Source organism: Euprymna scolopes, chromosome 42 (assembly GCF_053919585.1).
Source record: "Euprymna scolopes isolate OS-2025 chromosome 42, ASM5391958v1, whole genome shotgun sequence".
NCBI classification, from domain to species: Eukaryota; Metazoa; Mollusca; class Cephalopoda; order Sepiida; family Sepiolidae; genus Euprymna; species Euprymna scolopes.
Genome location: NC_136523.1, coordinates 11,324,468 through 11,343,537, shown reverse-complemented (window position 1 = coordinate 11,343,537; position 19,070 = coordinate 11,324,468). Strand labels below are relative to the sequence as shown.

The window sequence follows — 19,070 nt, the reverse complement described above, 5'->3', positions numbered from 1 at the left end:
TTTACCAGTTTAAAAAAAAAAGCTACAATAATACCAGAGCGTCTCCATTCACACTGAACATCTACAGAATGCCAACATCAATATATTACATATGAATGAGCCCTTTGTGGAATTTTCTCAGGGCCTTTTAGTATTGTATGGTAATGCAATTGAATCTCAACTCCACACATAGCCCTGTTTTTTTATCTATTGTCACGGATCTAAGAATCAATATTACCACTTGTTTTGCTTTCTAAATTTTGGAGATGAGCATTGATAATCCGTATTAGGTAGATTATTAGAAATACTACTGACATTTTAAGCGTTATTATTACAACTATTCAGTCGCAAAAATTCCTGGTGTATTGAATAAAATACTTGGTAAAATTCAGTTGTAAAATTACACACTACTTAAGTTGGAAGTTCGATTGTCACTGTTAGCAGCAACTCCGTGTACTAAATAAAGTTTTCTGTTCAAAATTCCGTGCAGATTCCCGTGTTCAACCGTATGATTTCCGAGCATAATACACATGAAAAAGCTCAAGGAAAGTCCTATTGAATTTAAAGCTAAGATACAAATATGTATTATAATAATTATTCTGTTTCACATTAATTAACACATGCATTCACCTGAAACGAAAGGGATATAGTTTAGGATCGCTTCTACCAGAGAATCATGAAGGGTTTAGTAGCAAGATTTGCGTTAATATTTAGTTTTAATTTCTGTAGATTCGTTCCGTTAAAACAAAGAACTGTTGAAGGTTTGATAACTTCAAGGAAATATTGTATTAGAGTAGAACTTTTTAGGCATTAAAATACCTCAACAATGAAATAATGGGTGTTTGCTGCTTGTAAAGAAATGGTTCACTTTTGTAAATTATTTTTATTTATATTGTAGTTCTAATATTCAACCATTAAATTCAATGAATGAGGGAATTAATTAGTTGAAACGATTCTAGGCATATTCGGACACTATTGAACCAATCTCCCAACATTATATAATAAGCCATCCATAATACAAACCACTAAAATTAATCCCTGTAACAACCAGAAATGAAACGTTTGGAGCAAAGTTAAAGTGCATAATCAGCAGGGGACCCACCTTTTAAATTGCATATTGTCACCACCCAGTGTTAAGCCAGCCATGAAATTAGTTACATCATTTGAGATATGACTACACGTAATAGCTAAATCGATTCGCTATTAAACGTTGGAAAAGAAATGCAGTAAACATTTTGGACGCGTGGGTCGGAACATGTACACGCACGAATAGATGGAGAGACAGGAAAACTAATTGACATCAACGGAAATGCATATTCCTGCATACAATTACTTTGGAAAGTGCTTAAACATTAGAGACTCGTACATCATCTAAGGCAAATCAGGCTGTCGTTAAAGCTCGTGTTGTTTAAATCGTCTATTGATAGAGATCTACACGAACACCAGGTTAGCTTTAATAAGGTTTATATATTACAAGACACGGAGAGATTGCATGCTGTTTTTTTTTTTGCCTTAGCTTACCTTTCAAGACTTAATATCAAGGAAAATAATGTCATTTATTCACAAAACATAAATATCTCTATCATGTTTGGTATTAATAATTTTAATTCATGACACTATAGGGATAAAAAACACGTTTGTACGTACGTGTGAGAGAAGAGATAGATACAGTAAGAGGAGAGAATCAATTAACGCAAGTGAAGTCACTTACATAATTATGCATGTACAATTTTAGTCACCTGCTACAACGTCCCTGCCCTCATTGGTGGGGTTCATTGGGATAACGTAATTTCTTCTTAGTTTTCGTAGGATAAAGAGGAAAACTTTTTTTATGGGAGAAAATTAGTTGTTTGATTTCAGACCTGCTTCAGGAGTCTCTTTTATGTTCCCTTTTTTAAGGCCTCATCTGAAAATACATTTGTTAAATATAGTCACAATAAATGTCATTATGCATCAAAATCATGTTGACACACCGGTTATCGCTGGATCACTGAAGTTAAGCAACGTTGAACCTAGCCAGTACTAAATGGATGACCATTTGGTACTGTATGTACTCTCCGCTTATCTGTAGTCGTCCTTGACCTTCCTTGCAACTGGATCCAAGCAGTGTCGCTTCAGGAGAGGCGTGGTTATGGATTGCGCGACCCTTGTCTCACAATGACACGCGCATCTGCCCTTAAAGAAGGCATCGATCCGGAAATGTCATTAAATATAGAAGAATTAAGAGGTTGTGACCTATATTTTGCCATAACCAACATGTCTAGTCTATACTATAATAGAAAAGATTATACTTGCTTTCTGTAACACATTGTATTAATACAAGGTTAAGATATGTAAAGTATAGTCGCGATGCTGCAAAATTATCATTTTGAAGGTAATTACTTCAAATACTTTTGTAACGTTTCTGCCTTCATAATACTTTAAGTTTATCAACTCCTATTCCCCGTAAGTTTCCAAATTATCGTCCCCTTTACTGGATCAGTTACTAGTTATTTAGTGTTTCCGCTTCCATTCTCAGTGACATCAAAAATGTTCTTCCTTTTGCTACACTTATATTTTAAAGAGACCGCAAGTTATGTACATTCGAATCGAAAGGGTAGACTTATGTGTGCTTGATCCCTGAAGGATGAATTCTTGTTTATAGAAGATTTGGGATGAAACAATCAATAGATGGCAGAGGAAGAATAATGCTAAAAAGAAAAAAAATCTAATATGTTTAAATAATAAGTTATAATTTCATTCATCAAAGAAAGAACTGGGATAACTTTTGTCTTATTACATAATCTTCTTTATTAATACTAATATAATTAACATGTTTTATTCCTGAGTATTTACCCAATCAGGTTATATCGGTATACAATTGTCGCGATTGGATTCAAACGGTTTTCTCTCTAATGGTATTAGAGTTTGTCATACTAGTAGGAGTTCCTTTTCATAATACATTGATTAAAGCTACGTAGACGATCGATGAGATATAATTTCGATCTTAGGTGTTTATTTAATCTTATTTCTTTACTAAAATGCCAATATCTTAAAACTATCGTTGAGATTCGTTGATCAGAGGAATAGTGTCAGTAAGTTGCTGCAATTCCTTCATTTCGCACACTCTAAAGATCAGTATCTTTTAGATCAAAAGTGCTTCCAGACTTGGAAGGTTATCGTATTCTAATCTTTCAATGTAACCATAAAGTCCGTATAACATCCAATTCTTTAAGCAGCTTTCCTTTTAATTTCGATACCTTTTTTTTTACCAAGAGCGGACGACTGCTTTAAATATAGAAAATAAAATATTAAATAACATCGTTTCATGTTTCAAAAAAAACTTATAACATTGAAATCAATATATATATATATATATATATATATATATATATATATATATATATATATATATATTAGACTGGGCGCCCGGGCGTAGCATACGCTTAAATATGATAGTTTAATTTGCCCAGGCTTCGTTCATATTATAAGGGAGTCGTGATTTAAAAAGTAAAAGAGTCGTGATTTAAAAAGTATATATATATATATATATATATATATATATATATATATATACATTGAGTGCCATCAGCTACAATCGAAACCGAAGCTGTAGCATTCTAATGTAGTTACGTCACAACTGCACCAACGTAACAAGCATATGCACTAATTAAAAATTGATTATTCTTAATACATTAAGAGTATTGCACAAAATGTAGTACGATTTTTTTGCAATTTTTACCCAGTTTAGACTCCTTAAAAACCGATGAAAAGAACGGCTAGTAAAGAAATCCAACAATGAGTTGTTTTGAGGGAAATAGTTTTAAAATATGGAGACAGGCACCCACAACAATATAGCCTGTTATATATATATATATATATATATATATATATATATATATATATATATATATATATATATACCCAAAAACTCAGCCTTTAATGGAGGGGGGACTAAACTTGCTGTTATGATTTCAAATAACCTGAAAAAACATCAAAGGGATACTTGATTCCCGATATTTCTCGTGTCATTTCTTCTCTTTTGGAAATATTGTTCGAATATGAATTTCCTCAGTATCAACTTATCATTATACACTGTAAAAAATCTAAATCTTAAAACCAAAGAAGGGGAGATATTACATAGGAATTAATTTTGTGGATTTCGTTGCTGTTTTTCAAATCATTTGAAACTATATAAACACATTTTAGTCTCTCCTTCATCTAAGGCAGAGGATTTGTGGAATTATCAGGTATTTTGTAATTCATATTCAAAACTAGTACAACACATTAATATAAAGCGAGTAATTTCAAAGATATGAATAAATTATAGTTTTTAAACATAACAATTTACTTTATCAGATCGTTACCTTTCGAATGAACTTTAAATTGTTAAATTCTGATCATTCGTCGGCAATATTTCGAACTTACAAAATTCACCTAAAACGTGGTATATATATATATATATATATATATATATATATATATATATATATATATATATATATATATATATATATATATATATATATATGAAAACTCTTCGGGGGCTACAGAATTTAATAATGGCCAAATACAGAACAACCAACATAATGATTTAAAAAATAAAAAAAATGTAAATAAAGGTTAACTAACTAGGTTTCGTTCTCGCTCAACGGAGCTAAATCGGGGAAAGTACAATTGAAAAGAAAAGTGATGAATATGGCGTGGGAGGAAAAAAAAAGCGAAAAATAAACGAGGGAAAAATTATATAGAAACTAAATTAAGTCCTAAAATATTTTTTTTGCTTGAAAAGAGAAGGTCTCAAAGACGTAATAAAAATATTCTCTAGAATTTTTAAATGGAAGGGCGAGTGCGACTTACTCAAATTCGAAAACATTACAGAACTGAAATTCGTGGCACACGCATGGTTATTTATAAGGTGGTCGACAATCGCAGAACCATACGTATTATTCAGAACATGCTCAACTACCAATTCAGGATGCTTTTGAAGATAATCTCCCCTCCCATATTAACGGGTTGATGTTTTTGGCCTTATCTATCTCGAGTTTTAATCATTCGAGCTTAACCTTATAATTAAAATCCAATAATGAACTTTTATCAATTTGTGAAGTCGACTTAATATTAAGGTTTTCATTTGGGAGGTTCTTGTATTCATAGATGACTTCTTTTTTCCGTTTTACATGATATGTGGCAATATTGGTTAATAGCATATTTGACAAAGATGTCAGAACAAAAAAAAAATAAAAAAAGCAAGACAAGATAGGTAAAATTTAGTTACGAGTTTTTAAGTCAAAGCTGTAATAAGAAAACAGTTAGCGGTAATTAACACAAATTAGGTTCAAAAGTGAGAAACATTTTTGAACCTTAGCTTAAGAGTCTGGAAACAGTGACCTACCTCTCTTAAGGTTATATCGAACTTTCATTCTAGCTACTACATAAAGATATGGTAGACGTTGTGTGTATATGTGGGGGGGTAATGCTTTTATTTTATTTTGTTTTATTTTATTTCTTTGTCTATTTTTATTCTTTTTTTTTAATTTTAATTGTCTTTCTACGGTTATCTTTTGGTTTTTATTAAAACATTGATTGAATACTGTAACTGAATTTTGAAACTGATATATGTAAAAAACAAAAAAAATAAAACATTACCGGACTGATATAATCAAAGACTTGCCGAATATCCAATCAAACTAAAACTGTGGAAAATATGTATATATTGGATTGTTACCAGTTTCTTTAGATTTATTAGAATACGCGTTGGATCTTTTTACCTGACGAATATAAAAATCTTCCATTACAGGATTTAGCATAAACTTTTTATTTGAAAATCAGTATCCTTTTTTGCTTCATCAATATCCAATTTCCCTTATTCTATGCAGTTTAAACTGATTAAAAAACTTTAAAAACAGTCGATTTAATTTTCTATGCTTATTACCTTTTATAATATTTGCAAATGTTTTCCTTCCGTATTAACTCCGACAACTCAAGGGCTAAGGGAATATATTTTACTATACTGTATTCTTTGTCTTGCATACAATAATATCTCTATATTTGAAATTTAACTTTTTCAAATCATAAATATTAAATTCCTAAACTTATGATTCATTTAATCTATCTAGTATATTGAGCAATATTATTTAGCTGGGATAGTCTTATATAAAATATTACATCTAATAATATGTTTTAAGACCGAAAATCACTGGATTTGCACATCTGTAGAGTTATTGTATTTCATTACTCTGAATAATTATATATATATATATATATATATATATATATATATATATATATATATATAATTGTCGAAAATTTACTTGGAACGTTATTCAGTTTATATATAGCAATCGTAATCCACTAAGCAAATTCAAATTATACACTTTTTATGTAAGTACAAATTCTGGAAAGTAAAAAAAAGAATACCTAAGCTGAACGAATGTCTTTACTTACGCCCTAAACAATATGAATTAATATAATAGTTTAAAAAAAATATTGGAGAGATTGCCGGTTGTATTAACCATGTTATGTGTTCAAAATTTTTTTTTTCATATTTTTCTTAATTTTACATGGAAGAATAAGTTACTGGCGATGCAACAAAATCATACTTTTACTGACTTGTTTGTCGCGAACTAAATAATATGGAAATGGTTACAAAAGTATTACATCACCAAATAAGAATACTTGCTTTTTGGAACATTGAGAACTATTATAGTGCGTTATATATATATATATATATATATATATATATATATATATATATATATATATATATAATTACTTTATTTACTCACAAAAAATAATATACGAAAGCATAAATTTATGCGTAAACTTTAAGTATTTACTTCAAAAGGTCTCAATACATAGGTAGAGCTAGTTAACAATTTATAAAATATTTATGGCGGTTAAGCTACACTGAATATTCAGCATTTCATCCACTCTAGTACTCTTCAGTCTTATGCGCGAATTTTGTGATTGTTTGTACAAAGGACAAACAACCACAGCCATATATGTATGCCATTGACCTTCTTGTGTATGTTCATGTATGTATGTGTATTTTTAATATGTTAGTGTATGTATGCACGCATATATGTGGGTTATAGGTATGTGTGTATGTGTATGTATGTGTATACATGTATGTATGCGTGCATGTATTTATATGTATGTATATCTGTGACCATCTCCAGTGTTATGTCTGTTGGAGCGTGTGAATTTTGCCGGCAGGAGTAAAGTCATTTTCGGCTCATGGGCTTGCTAGAGACACTTGCACATTAGTTCTTTGTGTATACAAATTGGGCTTGGGTATTTGGTCCAAATATTATTAATTCACTGCCCACATAGACGCAAGCGTATAGCGTAACGGTTGGGCGATCGGGTTTCGATTTTGGCTTGAGGTAGTTGCTTGTCAAGCCGCAGAGAATCAGTACTGTATGGTGATGATTATATATATATATATATATATATATTATATATATATATATATATATATATATATATATATATACAGTCCTGGTCAAAATCATAAGACCACTTAGGAAAGTAAGCGTTTACGCATAATATCGAATTTTTAATCAAACAAATGGTTGAAACAATTGCCAAACGGGAAAATTTGATGGAAAAACATGAAATCTCCTTCATTCGAAACCTTAACCTCGATCTAATAATCATTTTTTAAAAAACAAATATTTTCACCCGGTCAAAATGATAAACCCATTTTAATAAAATCGGCTAGTTTGGAGAAAATGAATACGAAAAGCTTCTATGTTACTGAAAGCAACTTGTTAGTGGATAAACCAACATCTTACTAAATTATAAATGGCATTATCAGAGTTTTAGAGAGGAAAGGTCGTTGAGCTTAATAAGGGTTGACTCTCCCATAGATCCATTGCAAATGAAGTGAATCGTAGCAAAACGGTCATTACAATTAAAAAAAAAAGAGTCCAGATCGACCAAAAAAAAATAAATAAATAAAATAACCCCATCACTAGATCGCCGTATCTGAAGAAGTTTAAAAACAAACTCCAGTATGAGCTCAAGTCGATTGAAAAGCCAAACAGCAGGAGAATGTAGTCTTAAAACCATCAGAAGGCATCTGAAAATGAAGTGTTTCAATAATTTAAAGCGACTGCAGAAACCACGTCTTCTTGAACAGCACAAAACTAAACGACTTAAATATGCTGCCAAATACCAGACTTGGGATGAAGAGAAGTGGGAAAATGTAATTTTCTCCGATGAGAAAAAGTTTAATCTAGATGGTCCAGATGGATTTCTACACTATTGGCATGATGAAAATTTGCCCAAAGAGACTTTTTCAACTCGGCATAGTGGAGGAGGGTCTTTAATGATCTGGGGTGCTTTCTCGTCGGCTGGGACCCTAAAGTTGCAAGTAGTGAAAGGTCGGCAAACATCATTGAAATACATTTCAATGCTTGAAAATGCTTCTATCAGGACGGAAGATCCACATCTTTGTGGAGGAAATTGGATTTTCCAGCAGGAGAACGCTGCGATACACACTTCTCGACAAGCACAAGAATACTTTTCTTCAAATAACATAGAATTGTTAGATCATCCAGCATGTTCTCCGGACCTCAATCCCATTGAAAATCTTTGGGGATGGATGTCAAAAGTAGTGTTCAAGGATGGAACCAAGTATGATTCGATAAAGGAACTTTCTGATTCAGTTTTCAGCACATGGGATAAAATTCCTTCGCAACTTATAAAAAAAACTTAGTCGCAAGCATGCCGTAGAGAATTTTTGAAATAATTCGTAATAATGGAGGCTATAATAAATACTGAGACCCTTTCTAGTAATTTACAATTGCCTTTTGTTAGATAAATTATCAGTGGTCTTATCATTTTGACCAGGTGAAAATGCTTGTTTTTTAAAAAATAATTATTAGATCAGGGTTAGGTTTCGAATGAAGTAGATTTCATTTTTTTCCATCAAATTGCACCTTTAGGCAATCGTTTCAACCATTTGTTTGATTAAAAATTCGATAATATGCGTAAATGTTTACTTTTCTAAGTGGTCTTATGATTTAAGAAGGAATTAGTGTAACTGTTTTTTTTATATAATAGAAAATATCTGTAAAATAATTAATAAAGAAAATAGTATGCATAGACATATAATATTCTATAGTGTTTGTTTCACAATAATCTGTGAATACGTATATAAAAGCGAAATGAAAGTAGGTTGATGCTTTTTTTTTTAACTTTTGTGATTGTAATTTAACATAGCGAACCGCATCGTAGAACGAACACAGGGACACAGAAACACAAAATAATTGAGTGAGAGAACAATGAACGGCATAGCGAAAAAAGAATGGAGAAGAGAATAAGGAGACCATTAAAGAATATATACAGAAGGAGAGAGAAAAGAGAGAGTTAATAAAACTGTTATAAATAGGTGAGACGCTGTGAAAACCTTTTTTTCCATAAGAGGAAATGTAAAATGCGATAGGGAGAAAAAGAGAGGTATACAGAAATAGAGAGAGAGAGAGGGGAGATTAAACCTGCTGTAGATAATGTTGACGCCGTAAAATGATTGTCTTTTATTTTGGCATCAAAAGAAATGTAGAAAGCGAGTTCTCTAGTAATCGAGAGAGCGAGAGATAGATAGATAGATAGAGAGAGAGAGTGAGGGTGAGTGAGAGAGGAACTGATGTAGGTAATGTTCTGGTCGTAAAATATTTGGTTATTATTTCGACAGAAAAAGAGATGTAAAAAAGCGAGATATAGAGAGAGATGGAGAGGAAGGAAACACTAGTGTAGATACTGTTGACGCCGAAATATGTATTTTTTATTTCAACGGAAAAGGAAATCTTAAAAGCGAGTGAGAGGTATAGGGACAGAGGAGAAGGGGAGAAAGAAAAACAAACAACTGTATATAGTGTTGACACCGTGAAATGTTTGTTGTTTTTTTCTTCGGCAGAAAAAAGAAATGTGTATAGAGAGTGAGAGAGGGAAAGCGGAAGATTTGGTAAGAATATGTACAAAGAGAGAAGATGAGATAGAGAGAGAGAGAGAGAGAGAGAGAGAATAAGAGTGAGATAGAGAGGAAATATAATATGTTGTAGATAATGATAATATTTAATGATGAAAACACTAATAATAATAGTACCCACTTTAACAACTGTCATTAGAAAACTAAAATTAAAAATGTACATTTCTAAAATAATCGACTATACTGGCAAAATCAAAACCACGGCTGTAAATCGTGTATATTTGAATCCTAAAGAAAACAAAAATAATTATACCCTTAAAGCTTATAGCATAATTAATCAAAAAATTAACATATTTCACCATGCAAATATATTATGACATATGAATACAACGAATGTGAAATAACTTACCTCGAATCTGTATAAAATGACACTCTATATAATTTCATGCAATAATATTCCTCAGCTGTCTCTTGTTGATTTTATCTAGAATAGGCATAATTATTTCAACAGTCAGTCCTTTTAGTGTCGGCAAAATTGCATTTAATTCCTCATCTGTGGCTTAATTGTTTCGTTTTTGTTTGGAATATCCTTATCAACAGCTTTAGAGATGAGTTTACTATTGAACAATTATCTTCCACCAACCCCTCACATACTCTAAGGTTGATTTGTTTCGAACCCATTAAATGCAATTCTAACAATATTGTGTTATTAGTTACACCATCTAAATTATCCATAAGAGAAAAAAATTCGTTAAGGGGTGAAAATGATATTTAATAATCCACTGTTTGCAAAGGAGTTTTTCTGCAAACATTGATTACAAATATTTGGATTATTACAAACTTATTGAATTATTAAAACCGTTTTGTATTAGTACATATATTCTTTATTTTAATTTTATTTTTATTTTTAATTTTATTCTGCGTGTCAACACCAACATTCCTGATTTTTTCTATGGTAATATTATCTCATATTATTTTCACATATTGATAATACTGGATCTCTCTATATATTTCATCAAGTTTTTAAATCCTTGACATTTAATGCATTCTCTGAGTTCTAACATTCCCCCCCCCCTATTTTATATACTCTTTGCACGAATATTTGTTTTTTTGCATTTATGATTAGTTTTCATGTAATGATGTTGCGATAATTGCCAGTACTAGCAAATCCACAGCTCCCCATAATATTCATTTGCTAATCTCATCCATCTGATGAAAAAACGCATTTCTTTGAAACTCTGTGGACTAAGAAAATGTCAATATACCTTTGAGTATCCAGCGAAATAATGGATTCATGAAAAATATATTTTTTCAGTTTTTAATTTCTCTTTTCTCTTTCTCTCTCTCCCTCTCTCTTTTTCTATATATATATATATATATATATATATATATATATATATATATATATATATATATATAGAGAGAGAGAGAGAGAGAGAGAGAGAGAGAGGGAGAGAGAGAACATAATATATAAATATATGCATATAGCAATATATAAACCACTTTGGAAAAGAGTTAAGAACATATTTAATCTGAAAAGGAAACACTAGATCAGTGGATAGTCTTTAATCCGCGGAGTTTCGAAGAAACACTTTCCTTCTCATCAGAGGGAAGGAATTAGCAAAATGCGGGATGGGATTTTGCATGCAAAAGTATTTAATGAAACAACTAGTAAGTCAAAGATCTTACTTGATAACAAAAAAAGTGAAGCAGAGGGAATATGGCGAAGAAAAATTCTTTAATATTTATACTATACTTTAATTTTACCATCTTGGATCATTTTGGTAAATTTAATTGCAATTTTTATTATATATATATATATATATATATATATATATGTACATTAGTTATACATTTTCTATTCACGCCTCTTGACACATTCAATTTTTTATTAACTCTATTTCACTTTTCTTTCTTTCTTTTTTTTATTAAACTTTTTCTGAAGCCCTAACCTTTCATCATTTTCTGACACGCGACTTGTGTCAACAATTAAATTCAATTCAGAAACCTTTTTTTCGACACGCAAAAATTAGCGTATAAACAGACACGGTAATGAAACTCGATATTTAGTTAAACTCCCCCATCAAACCACCATATACCACAAACTACTGTTCTGATGAAATGCGCCCCATTTTAATAATTTCAATTTATGTTGTTTATAAATCAAGCTGTGGTAATCTTTCAACGATTTTCCAGTAGTTTGAAATACGACTTTTCCATTTTTATCCTGTTTTTTTTTCTCTTAGAGATCTCGCAATTTGTATTCCCTTTTCTTTACAGAGTTCAGATTTTTTTTCTATAGTGTCGAATAGTTCAGGATCGCCTAACAAAGTGTCATTGCCGGAAATAGATTGGTGTTTGCAGTTTCAATATGTAACTGTTTACCTTCGAAGAAAAATAATCAAAATATTTTGCTCTTGTTATCGGGCACGATCTCACAACCTTGTTTTAATCATTAGTCCCTACTTTACTCAATAATTACAAGACCCTTCTCTGCCACCAATAGAAATGGCCAGTGACTCCCTGTTCGAGAGTACATCTTTCAAACTGCTTGACCGAACGTTCACAGGAAACATGAGTTGGAACAATTATATTTAAAACATTGCCAGGGCCGCTGCGAAAAATGTAGGCTCTCTCTACCGTGCTAGAAAACTACTGACACCTGAAAGTATCCTGTACCTCTACAAGGCCACCATTCGCCCATGTATGGAGTACTGTTGTCACATTTGAGCTGGTGCATCTGCTACTAGTCTCTCGCTCCTAGACAAGGTTAAAAAAAGAGTCGCCAATCTGATAGGTCCTGAACTGGCAACAAAGCTTCAGCCTCTGTCCCATCGACGAAACGTTGCATCCTTCTGCCTGTTCTAAAAGTACTTTAATGGTAAATGCTCTGACGAACTGCAGACACTTGTGACCCCACGACGTAGACACCCTCGACAAACCCGACAGGCAGCTAAATCCAACCCCCACACAGTAGAGATCCCTAGATGCAAAAGATCTTTCTACTCCAGTAGTTTCTTCCCCAGAATTGCTAGACTCTGGAATTCCATTCCAGGTTCCTGCTTCCCCAACTGTACTTACATGCAGAAGTTTAAGTGTAACGTGAACCGACATCTTGCTGCCCAAATCCCAACATAGTACCCCACAACATAGTACCGTAGTAGTTGCTGCCCCTGATAGTAGCCCCCTACACCAAAGTGGCAATGCGCCTTGTTTGGGGTGAAAAAGGTAATAAAAAAAAATTAAAAAAACTTTTCAACATCTAAAACCTGGATTTATATATATATATATATATATATATATATATATATATATATATATATATATATATATATATATATATATATATATATATAATACGTATTTATTTTATACAAATTCAACCGGCGCTTCTAAGGAACAAAAAAAAATCTTAACCTGAATCCCGCGGGACCTAACGCACCGTTCCGAGATTAAAAAAAAAAAAACTACTGTAAAAACAACAAACGGACTTCTACTTTCTGATTCTCTGCCCCAGCAACAACATGACAAAACAAAAGAAAGAAATGCATACTGAAGATGAGGATTTGGCTCGAATTATATTCATGAATTTTAACATGGATTTCAACTAAAATAAATGTCTGTTTATTTTGTAATACGGCGTCGTTGTGGCTTCAAAAGTATATAATACGTATTTATTTGATTAAAATTCAACCGACGCTTCTAAGGAACAAAAAAAAAAAACCGCGTAAACTAATGCAACGATCCGAGATTTAAACCCCTATAGTAGAAACAGCAAACGGACTTCTACTTTCTTATTCTCTGTCCTAGCAACAACATAGCAAAAAAAGAAAGATGAGGCTTTGCCTCGAAATATATTTATGAATTTCAACATGAATTTCAAACAAAATAAATGCCTGTTTATTTTGTAATACTGCATTTTTTTGGCTTCAAATGTATATAATACGTATTTGTTTTATATATATAAGTAAACTTATTGTAACTTTTATTTTTATTTTATTTTATATATATATATATATATATATATATAAAATAAAATAAAAATAAAAGTTACAATAAGTTTACTAAGGTAATCAAAATGGTAAACTTAAAATATATTATAAATATTAAAGAGTTAATATTTACAAGTAAAATAAACTCAGCCAGATATAAAAAGCTCAATAAAACCGAAAAAGGAAATCGAGCTTATAATATGAACAAATTATTAATAAAATATGTTAAAAGACATCTTGAAAAAGAGTTAAAAACATATTTAATTTTAAAAAAGGAAGCACAAGATAAGTGGATAGTCCCCAATCCGCGGAGCCTCGAAGAAACACTCTCCTTCTCATCAGAGGGCAGGAATTAGCAAAATGCAGGATCGGATTTTGCATATAAAAGTATTTAATGAAACTACAAGTAAATCAATGATCTTACTTGGTTAAAAAAAAGGGTGAGGTAAGGGGAGCAGGAGGCAAAAGAAAAATAATTTTTAAAAAAAATTCACATGAATGGATAGTTCGTTGAAGGGTAAAAATCCAAAAATGGTAAAATCCAAAACGGTCGAATTTAAAATTTCAATCCACTGGGTAAATTCCAAATGGTCCAAAATCATCCAAAAGGCAGAGTTCCTTGGATAAAAGTAAAAATGGAATGAATTCCAAATCATTAAAAGAAAAGTACTAGAGATAATATTTGAAACACGTCTGTCAAGGTCACTTATCTTGTGCTTCCTTTTTTAAAATTAAATATGTTTTTAACTCTTTTTCAAGATGTCTTTTAACATATTTTATTAATCATTTGTTCATATATATATATATATATATATATATATATATATATATATATATATATATATATACATGAAATAAGTCACAGATTAGAGATCAAGTGAAATTTTCCTGTCAGTACATTTTGCTAATTGCATTTTATTTCCTCTGATGATATTTGCCATTATTGGAAATCCATGGACAAAAGGATATAAATATAATTTTTGTGCATATATTGCTGGTTTCAAACAATAAATTCCTAACTTAAATATATTTATATATATTCTAATATACAGAATTTAACTTAATCATTAAACTTTTATATATATATATATATAACTTTAATCATTAAACTTATATATATATATGTGTGTGTGTGTGTGTGTGTGTGTGTGTGTGTGTGTGTGTGTGTGTGTGTGTGTAAAACAAAATTATATATTTATTTCTGGCAAATATACGCATTCATCGCATTGAACTAAAGAAGTACTAATTTCGTTCCAAGATCATATTAAACGCAAAAAATGATTATTTTTTAATCGTTGCTTAATGACGTAATATGTACGTAAATACTTGAATACACGTGTGAAATAATGTAATTCAGAATAGTGTTAAATTGAACTCAAAACATCTTTTAATCTCAACTTCACACCCGCTTCAAACTTAAAAATGAACATATTATTCAAAGTTAAGTTTAACAAAAAACGCAGTGTAAAAACCTGATATTACCTGTAGCCGCCATATTGGATATTTGATTTCTTCTTAAGAGAGACAGGGCTTCGTAGGATTCCAAATCAAATTACAGGGATCTAAATTGTAAATAAAGAATCATTCAAAATAAAATTAGATCCTACGGCTACCAGGGTAATCCCGTCGGTTTATACAAAAAACCTCCATATAATTTAATGAATGGAGAAACTAAATTATATGTGTATTGCATGTCAGAATGTGAATATATATTTTAGCCAAGAAAATACTAAAAAATCATTCATATACTAGCAGGGCTCATGCTCGGACGTTGCCGGAATAAAACATAAAACCTCCAAAGCGAATACTTCCTAATGTAAGATTTATACAAAGGTTTTACTGAATATTAAATCTGTACAAAATTGTAAACTATATTTTATATTATTTGCTGTATTGCGAAATTGTTCCCCAATTGAGTATTATTTTTACAAAGTTTTTACTGATGGAATCTTACTCGATTCAATTTTCCAATCCTGGTATGTAAGTTCTTTGTGGTAGGAGAGAACTAAGTACGATCTGAAACAAACTAGAAATACCGTCAACTTTTGTTCATCTAACGCTCTATGTATCAATATAAAACCAGAAAGGGAAATAAAAGACGGCATCTGCGTTTGTTAAAGTCATACAAATAGGCAGTTAAAGTGAAATGAATTCTTTAATTGTCCATTAACAATTATTTTCGCTCAGGAATATTGTGTCTTATCCCGTTGAAATCCTTTTAAATACCAACACGAATCAACGATAGCTAATTATGAGGAATAAATGCCTTGGGGAATGATCGTCTTTAATTGACCATTACGTGTAATTATATGCATGCATATATTCTACATGATTTATACTTGCGTAATATTTGTGTAAAAGGATTATGGCTAACACAAACTTATTTCTATATAAATATTTATGTATGCGTATATATATATATATATATATATATATATATATATATATATATATATATACATTTGTTTTAAAAACATTGCCTACAAAACTCCTCTGTCAGGTGTTGGTCTACAAACCAAAAACTCTAAATATAAAGTAGTTGAACCTATGCTAAACTATACATTTGGGTTTTACCGAGGGAAATCGGTACAAGAATGTGAAAAATAAAAAAAAATGAAATTTGCCAAATGAAGGTCGAATAGCAGCATTACAAATATGCATGCGTACCGTAATAGCTATTGGTTCATGTTTTACTTTTTAGCCTTGCAGCAATCATGTCTATATAGCTCACACATGTACGTCAAAGAAGAATAAAAGAAGCGTAAGCTAAAGTTTTAGTTTCGATTTTCGCTGGTGGTGCACGAGTTATTAGTATTTTTTTTTGTTTAGTTTTTAAACCATTAATCTACATTGGGTCCAATATAACTGAATAATTATTATAGAATCTGCATTAATCAAATATCATATTTAAGCGTATTTTACGACTGGGTAATGCCGAGCGGTCTGTATGTCTGTCTGTCTGTCTGTCTCTCTCTCTCTCTCTCTCTCTCTCTCTCTATATATATATATATATATATATATATATATATATATATGTGTGTGGGTGTGTGGGTGTGTTTGTTTGTGTGTGTGTGTGGAGGAGGGTGCGTCGTTCCAAATAAATCTTACCCAAGCTTTAAGTAATAATTTTAAGAATTAGTATTAAATGAATTCGAATAGATTTAAACAGTAAATAGATAGTGTGCAACGTGATTTGTAATAGCATTTAAGGGATCTGCCGAGCGGTAAGTGGCTAACGACATGGCCTGACAGTCTAGGTATGGCAGTTTCGAATGCAGTTTGTTCCAAATCACATACACCAAATCACTCAGCTCTATGAAATCTTAAAGTGGCCCCATCTGCAAATACCGTGTATTGTATTAATTTAATAGTAATACATCGCGGAACCCAATGTAAAGCATTAAGTTATCTGACTGAAAGGAATTGAAGGGATAAATAGCAGTATAAATAAGTGCCATCTTTGGAGGAGTCTTGAGAGTCTAGTGGGAGAGATTTTATTGATTTCAGTTATTCGTACGATATTTGATTTTTAATGACTATTATGCTTTGATAAGCAATGCTTTTAATTTTTATTTTTCTGTTTGCAGATAGTTTTGTCGCGTGTAAGCGACTCTATTAGTCACTCCTTCGGTCGGTCTGTCGGTCTGTCTGTGCGTAACACTTCTGTACTTGGCCTTTTTGGTTAAGATCAAAGGTCGGTTGTTAGTAGATGCTGTTCTTAGCTTTTAAAGCTTTGCATGACCTTTTGTCCAAGATCAAAGTGTAATGCCTGGTCTGGCAGATACTGCAAGCAAAGACCATATGTGGGAATAACCCCACATGTAAGAACTTGGTCAATGTAGGGCTAACCCTTTATACCAATTGTCACTATCCAACTCCACTATTCCCGGGGAGTTGGTCCCCATTTCCCCTTCACTCTCACATCAAAAATCCGCCTTGTGCCAAATTTGCCCGGTAGGGGAGCAAATAAATAACCTTTTCTTGGCCTTCTGGCCAAGATCAATGTGTAGTATCCGTTCTTACTACTTGCTGTACTTATGTTTGTAACTTTGTGATATAAAGTTGGGGATCACTTTTCTGTAATACTTTAATGTAAAATGATCACCCACTTTACAAATAGTCAGTCTCCAAGCAATTCAAGTCATTCTCCAGATCACTCAAGTTGTTTTTGAAGAATTCCAGTTATTTTTTAAGCATTCAAGTTATTCTTAAGCTCATTCAATTAATGCCTAAGTTCATTTAAACCATTCTAAGTCATTTACGTTTTCTTTATTTAAGTCATTTAAGCCCATTTTTCGGTCATTTTAGTTTAGCTTTAAGAATTTCATGCCAATCCCACATTCACGCATTCATTCATTACACGAGAGCACACGCCTAGTGGATATCGGTCTTGTTTATTGCAAAATTATATTTACTTGGATTGAATTTTTAAACATATACAAACACTTTTTATCGGATTGATATAATCAAATATTTGCCGCATATCTTATCCAACTAAAGGAGAAACCAAAGAAAATATGTTTACATGGGATTTCTGCATGGTGACTTAGAAGAATTACAATATGCGTTGGAACTTTCAACCTCCTCACTACCAAGAACTTCCATTTCTGGATTTAGCATGCAAGTTAGATTTGAAGTTCAATATCCTTTTGTCTGTCTCAATGTCCTATTTTCCTTATTCTATGTAGCTAAAATAATTTTTAAAAAACTTCTAATTTCCTCTGTTTATTACCTCTAGCAAATAAGGTGCAAACCTTTAATAACATTTGATGATATGATTCCTCTGTGGAGATGAATAAACATCGAAAACTCATGGGGTAAGGAAATATATTTATTAAACTGTAAATATATTTATTAAATATATATTTATTAAACTGTATTTTTATTTGCAAGCAATAAAATAATGCATATTTGAAAATTAACATTTTTTAATCATAAAATGTAAATATTTACAGAAGTAATCAAGCATCTCAGCAAAAAAACACCTTCTTTGTTACACACAATACAGTTTCTGTTCTTCTAGATCTACAGCAGATGTGCTTAGTTATATCTCAGAGGATTAGTGAATCTCTCGACGGAGACAACCTTTCTAGGAGAATTGCTCTTGCCATATTTAATGCCTTTGATAAGGTATGGCATAACGGTTTACTTCACAGTATCTCTAGCTATGGTATAGCTGGAAA

General features: G+C 31.4%; 1 pseudogene; it reads left to right on the top strand.

Moving 5' to 3' along the window:
• Positions 1 to 17,860: 17,860 nt before the first annotated feature.
• On the top strand, positions 17,861 to 17,997 carry LOC145267301 (U2 spliceosomal RNA; annotated as a pseudogene).
• The last annotated feature ends 1,073 nt before the right edge of the window (positions 17,998 to 19,070 follow it).